At 40.2% G+C, this 7,225-nt stretch overlaps 1 long non-coding RNA gene across 1 annotated transcript in view; it reads right to left on the bottom strand.

Moving 5' to 3' along the window:
• LOC116104512 overlaps nucleotides 1-3,427 on the bottom strand; it is a 5,483-nt gene extending 2,056 nt beyond the window's left edge. Inside the window, exons 1-2 of the long non-coding RNA XR_004123935.1 lie at nucleotides 3,350-3,427; nucleotides 863-932 (exon numbers count right to left, since the gene is read on the bottom strand). This is a non-coding gene — a long non-coding RNA (uncharacterized LOC116104512). The remainder of the gene's footprint in view (nucleotides 1-862; nucleotides 933-3,349) is intronic.
• Nucleotides 3,428-7,225: the final 3,798 nt, after the last annotated feature.

Raw genomic sequence — 7,225 nt, 5'->3', positions numbered from 1 at the left:
CAGAAATCCGCCTGCCTCTGCCTCCCAAGTGCTGGGATTAAAGGTGTGTGCCACCACCGCCTGGCTTTCTTTTAAATTCTTGACTCTCGTGTTCCCACAGTTCAAACCGTGATGTGTGCAATGCTCTACTGCCTATTTTGTATGAACTCTTTCCCAGTCTAATTGGTTTAGCTTCTGAGTTTGTGTATTCCTGAGGCTGTTAGCTAACGTGTCAGGCAATGTATACTGAAGAATAAAAAGAAAGCATAGTCCCCAGGTCTGTGTAACACCAGATAGCTTTTTGGTTTTTTTTAAAGGGAAGAGCACTCACCCACAGGGCCACAGATACACTACAGAGCTCTCCCCCAGGAACTTCTCCTGTCCCAGGACTGGGCTGCAATCCTGGTGAGAGAGTCTTATGATTGTGATCTGAGACTTTATGTCCCAGGGCTTGAAAAGAAGAATGCAGGGAAGTAAAAGCACAAGGCTCACTGGTGAGTCCACATGTACTTGAGTCAACTCTCCTAGTGCTTGCTGATGGAAAACAGTCACTCCAGGAGGTTCCAAGTTGTTACTGCAAATCTGTGTCGAGTAATGCTATCCAGAGGCCATTGTTCCGCATTCTGTTCCTACTGTCTGATTCCTGACAGCCAAGCTCTTGGTATTTCCTTAGAAATTTCTTTAGAGAAAGCTTCCATTCTTCTTATTTTGATTATTTTTGTAAGTTGTTTAATGAAAATAGTTATTTCCTCATACAATATATTCTGAACATGGATTCCCTTCCCTCATCTCTTCCTAAACTCTCCCAGTCTCCCCAAGCCATCCAACTACATGCCCTTTTTCTCTTTCTCTTTAAGAAACAAACAGACAAATAAAAACCTACCTGCATGATACACTGGTACAATAGTTGTTCAAGCACTGTGGAAGTAAACAACCACTATCTTCTGTAGATTCTACAAAAGAAAACATGATAGAAGGACTCAACAAACCTTGTGAGGTATCCATGATGTCAACTTTCTTTTCTACTATTTGCCATAAACCTAGTCTGAAATCTAAAGCTATTTGGAAACATGAGGGTGGTGGCCACTCTGGTTGCACAGGGTACTGGACAAAACAGGGTTGTGTGTCAAAGGGTAAACGATGGTATGGCTGGAAACTTAGATATAATCAGATGGCTAGACCCAGTGAGCTTAAAATTAGTTACATTTAAAACAAGTTTTGTGTGATTAATTGGTATTCATTAAGTTCATGTCTTTAAGCTGCCACTGAGCTGATGCTGTTGGTTCTTACAACTTTGTATAGAACTTTAGTTGATATGAGAAGAAACATTTCGAACCAACTTCTATGGCAGGTTCTCAAACCTAATAATACTTTGACCCTTTAATACAGTTCCTCATGTTGTAGTGACCCCAACCATAAAATTATTTCATTTCTACTTAATACATGTCATTTTACTACTGTTATGATGCATAATATAAATATCTAATATGCAGGGTATCTGATATGCAACCCCCAAAGGGGCAGTGAAACACAGGTTGAGAACCACTGTGCTCTAAGGTGTAAACCAATATACCAGGCCATTAGGTTGCTACATGGGTAAGTGTTATTTGTTCTTTCATCTCTCTTGTTTTTAGTCTGTGAGTAAGCTACTTTTAGACTGTCAGACTACACATAACTTTAGTTGATAAAATTACTAGTACAAAAAAAAACTCTGCTGGGAAATAAAAAAGAGTTCAATATCGAGAGACAGTTCAAAATCATTCACTAAAAAAGAGTTCTGAAAAGAAACATGAATTGCTACCTACAAAGGTTTTCTCTAAGCAGTGTTCTTTACTTAAAAAAAAAAAACCTATACTGTGAAAACAAATATTACAATTTTTGCCTTATAAATTATGTATTGCTTAATGGTACATTACTCTATCCCAATAAAGTTAATTTCCATAACTGCACATACTTGCACAGAACAAAATCATGGGACTCCAAGAGCTAATCAAGGATGCTGAACAAAGCAATACAAAGCCTTTAGCTCTATTTGGCACTTTTCAGTAGAAGAAAGTTCATGTTAAATTATACCACAAAGAAGCACTTAGAAAAATAAAAAAACAAAAATCAGGGAACTCTATAAGGCAAATGGCATGGTTTCTTTGACAAATACATTGCAGCAGAAAACAAGGTACGGAAAATCTGAAAACTAGAAGAAACAAGCACCATGTAAAAATCAAATGTTGGATAGTAATTGATATACATAAATTTCTGTCAGGTTTTAAAGCTTTTTATATTTATAAGGATAATTTCTTGCATGCTCAAGAAATTTGTTATCATTTAAATACACAAGTTGAATTAGCTGCCAATAAAATTCTCCAATGCCTATTATTCTTTTCAAAATAATCAGGAGGCTGTGTGAGGCCTGTCCATGTAGAAGCACATAGGAACAACCACAAATTCAAACAAGAATGGTGATGGATTAGAAAGACAATAGGTAAGGGGGAGAATGGCAGGGGTGGAGTTGTGGGTTACCCTTCTCGCCATGTGTATATATTTGAAAATTACTATAATAAAAATGTTAAGGAGTTCCTTACTTAAATGACATCATTATTTTCTTGTTGATAAGTTCTCACTTTGCAAAGTGAGAAAATAAACAAATCATGGGTGTGGGTGTGGGTGTGTGCACAGCGTGCATGCATGCATGAGTATGCATGTGTGTGGCATTCTCACCTACCTTCACAGCTCTATTTCTGACCTGTGGTGTACACCTGACCAGGGTGAAGAGTACTGGGCTATGTAATTGACAGCACCATCTAGTAGCAGCGACCATATTCACAACATGGGGAAGTGGGGGGCCAATGAGATGGCTCAGCAGGTAAAGGTGCCTGCTGCCAACCTAAAGGACTTGAGTTCGGTCCCCAGAACCCACATGATACACTGGGAGAACTGACTCCTATAAATTGCCCTGTGATCCCCCATGTATGACCCATGGAAGGTGTACAGGCATAAGAGCACACAAACACAAATAATAAATAAATAAATCAATAAATAAATATTACAAAAAAAGGAAGAGGGGTGCTGTACTGCCCTTCATGTGTTAAAAATAAGAATTGCTTTAGCAACTTAAATACTTTCAATGTACAGTCAATCTTATTACACTAGGATTTACTTTGATGTATAGTGTTTAGCCAAGTCAATTATCCATACACTGTTACTTTAACACAAGTGTAAACTCCAAAAACAATGAGGGTCCTTTAAAATCAGGCCATAGTACAAAACACAGTTCATGGCACTACAATGAGTAAATTCATATTAAAAGGAGTCCGTTTGCAGCATAAAGGCATGGAAATTTTCACATATATTAAACGTTGTTATATGTACTTACAGGCTCTTTCTTCTCTAGGCATGTGAAACATTCACAGTATACAACTCTCCATTTAAAGCAAGCTTTCTGAAGAGAACAGTGCCATTATTTAAAAGACAGTGCCATGCTTTAACACAAAGCAGTGCTTTGAAAGCGACTGAGTGATCTTCAATCCTCTTTCTGGTTTTGTAAAATATTTCGGGTTCGCCTGTTGATAAATGCATTTAAGAAATGTGTGTTAGGCAAGCAGTTAGGCCCCAGTTAATAACCCCAAGAGAAAGTCCGAATGTCAAACATTCCCACCCAATTTCAGAAATGGTTATGGAGTGTATACAGTTCCCAACCCCAGTAATCCCTAGATGTGCTTCACCTTCACCACTGAACGGCTTAAGTTAAGAAAGCTGATCACATTAGTGCTGTCACCATCCCATCACAATAGCAACCAAGAAGTTGACACATGGTGGAGGGCAGCTCAAATTCAAATCACAACTCGGATCTTTCTGTACGCTTCCATCTGATCCCCCCAAAAAATCTCTGAGAATGTACCGCATCTCCTATTGTGTCCTGCTTCTTCCTAGAGCATCTTATAATGAAGGTTGTACTTGAAGTTAAACAAATGTTCAATAGATGTCCTAAGAAATAGCAGGATGATGGGCGAATAGTAGGATGACAGGCAAAGAAAACACCTTCAAATCCTGATTTAAACATATATAAATATCCAGCATCTCAAAATGTTAAGTCATTTATATACAGCATTAGATGTTCTCTCTTCTCAGCTATTAAAAACAATGACTTGATGAAACTAGTGGATGGAACTAGAAAACGCCATCCTAAGTAAGGTAACGCAGACACAAAAGAACACACATGGTATGTATTCACTAAGTGGATATTAGCCCCAAGTCTCAAAAGTAACCATGATACAACTCAGAGACCATATGAAGCTAAACAAAAAAGAAGACCAAAGTGTGGATGTTTCAATCCTATTTAGAAGGGGGAACAAAATAATCACAGGAGTAGAGGGAGGAAGGGTTCAGGGAGGGAGAGAGGAGGGGGAGAGGAAAAAAAAGGGGGCATGATCAGGTATAGGAAAGACAGGAGAGAAGTACAGAGGGTCAGGAAAATGAATAGGAATATGTGGCAGAACTGGGGGGCAGAAGGAGCCACTAGACAGTCCCAGATGCAAGGGAAGTGAGAGGCTCTCAGGACCCAACAGGATTGACATTCACCGAAATACCCAACAAAGAGCAGATAGAACCTGTAGAGACCACCTCCAGTAGATAGCCCCCCTGGGGATGGGACCACCATCCATCTCAAAACTTTTAACCCGGAATTGTTCTTGTCTAAAGGAAATGCAGGGACAAAGAGTGGAGCAGAGACTGAAGGAAAGGTCATCCAGAGACGCTGCCACCTAGGGGTCCATCCCCTATGCAGCCACCAAACCCTGACACTATTGCTGATGCCTAGAAGTGCTTGCTGACTGGAGCCTGGTATAGCTGTCCCTGAGAGGCTCTGCCAGCACCTGACTAATATAAATGCAGATATTCACAGCCAACCATTGGACTGAGCCCAGGGACACCGATGGAAGAGTTAGGGGAAGGACTGAAGGAGCTGAAGGGCATTGTAACCCCATAGGAAGAACAACAATATCAACTAATCAGACCCCCCCCCAAGAGCTCCCAGGGACTAAACCAACAACCAAAGAGTACACATGGAGGGACCCATGGCTCCAACTACATATGTAGCAGAGGACTGATTTATCTGACATCAATGGGAGGGGAGGCCCTTGGTCCTGTGGAGGCTTGATGCCCCAGCATAGGGAGATGTTAAAGGGGTGAGGAGGAAGTGGTAGGTGGGTAGGTGGGTGGAGGAGCACCCTCATAGAGACAAAGAGGAGGTGGGTGGGATGGGGAGTTTGTGAAGGGAAAACTGGGGACAACATTTGAAATATAAATAAATAAAATAATCAATTTTTTAAAAATGTTCTCTCCTGGTAGATGTTTCCAGATGATAAAGACTTAAAACTATAGCCAGGCAGAGGTGGCGCATGCCTTTAATCCCAGCACTTAGGAGGCAGAGGCAGGCAGATTTCTGAGTTCGAGGCCAGCCTGGTCTACAGAGTGAGTTCCAGGACAGCCAAGGCTACACAGAGAAACCCTGTCTCGAAAAACAAACAACAACAACAAAAAAAAGACTTAAAATTGTAAGATATATTTGCAAAAAAAAGCTATTTGTAAAATCTTGAGTGTTTCATTCTCCTTGTGAGGTGACTTGATAGTCAACCAGCCTATGTATAACTAATATTATCACAGACTCTAACAAGAACTCAGAACTGAAAACTCACAAATGGAAATGTGGTTAATTTTAGTAATGGTCTCTGAGACTTTAAACATGCATCAGTCAAAAAAGTATGATCTATTTTCATTGCAGACAAAACATTGTCAGAAATACCAGTCTTCTAATTTGCATAGCTTTCCATATTTTTTCTTTCCAAAGTATAACTGGAAAGATGAACTTTATCTCTTCAATGATTAAAATCTTAGCGATTCTTGAGAGCTTTGCATAATAGCCACAACCCCTGGGAAACAAAGTGTTCTCAGAGCACTTTGGAATGTGGTATTCTGTTTGATCTTCAAGCACCAGAGACCCATAACCGTGCATACCGCAAATACATCTCAAGTATACTCTAAAACCTTAGAGTCTACAGAGACATTCATGCAAATAAAAAAGAAAAGGAAGGATAAAAGAATCAAAAAGCTAAAGTTCCAGGAAGAAAGATAAGTACATGTTACCAGCCAACACTTGTGTTCCCAGAAAAATCATAACAAAAATTCTAGAAATTTCAAAGACCTTGACTTCATATACATTTTCTAAGGGGAAAAATACTAGAGTTATGTTTTTTATTTTATTTTATTTTATTTTATTTTATTTTATTTTATATAGAATTCAAAATGGTTCTTTAAACACTTAACCTTAAGAGTCATTACTACATAGCAGCCAATCCTTGGGATATATGGTACATTTGGCTTTAATCTCCTAAAACCCACAGCAGTTTGAAAAGGGATCTTTAATCAGTTTTCCAGATGAAGCAAAGATAAACTGTAGAGACATGTATTTTGTTTTATTCTTCTCCCATAGAATCCCAACTGCAGTCTCCTCCCTCTCCATTCCTCCCAGTTCCCCCATCCACCTCTCCTCTCCCCCAGAACCATTCTTCCTCTACTTCCCTTTCAGAAAAGACCAGGCCTCCAGGAATATCAACCAAACACAGCATAACAAGCTACCATAAGACTAGACACAAACTTTCATACCAAAACTGGGTGAGACAACCCAGGAGGAGGAAAAGGGTCCCAAGAGCCCGTGAAAGAGTCAGAGACACCCTCCCTCCCACTGTTAGGTGTGGGAGTACCAAAACACCAAGCTAACAATCATAACATATTTGCAGGGGACCTAACACAGACCCATGCAGGCTCTGGGATTGCCACTTCAGTCTCTGTGAGCCCTCATGAGCCCTGCTTAGTTGATTCTATGGGCTTTGTTCCTCTGGTGTCCTCCATTTCCTCCAGCTCTTCTGGCTGTGGTGGGGCTTGCAAGTAAGATTTACTGAAAGGCAGAGGCAGTTTGAGACCAGCCTGGGCTACATGGTTTGAAGCTGGAGTGATGACTCAGTGGTTTTTAACCAAGCTATCCTGTCCACCTTGAATCAAGTAAGAGTAATTGTATTAGCTTGTTAAAGCTGTCATAGTACTGTCCTTAAGTCAAGTGGATTAAACAACTGCAATATTACCTCAAGATTCTCAAGACCAGAAACCTGAGGGGGCACGGTACCTCGTGCTCTGACCAGAAACCTGAGGGGGCATGGGACCTCGTGCTCTGATCTCTGGTGTTTTGCTGGTTATA

Source organism: Mastomys coucha, unplaced genomic scaffold, assembly GCF_008632895.1.
Source record: "Mastomys coucha isolate ucsf_1 unplaced genomic scaffold, UCSF_Mcou_1 pScaffold22, whole genome shotgun sequence".
Taxonomy (NCBI): domain Eukaryota; kingdom Metazoa; phylum Chordata; class Mammalia; order Rodentia; family Muridae; genus Mastomys; species Mastomys coucha.
The sequence above is the reverse complement of the archived record's forward strand: the minus strand, read 5'-3'. Positions and strand labels throughout refer to the sequence as shown.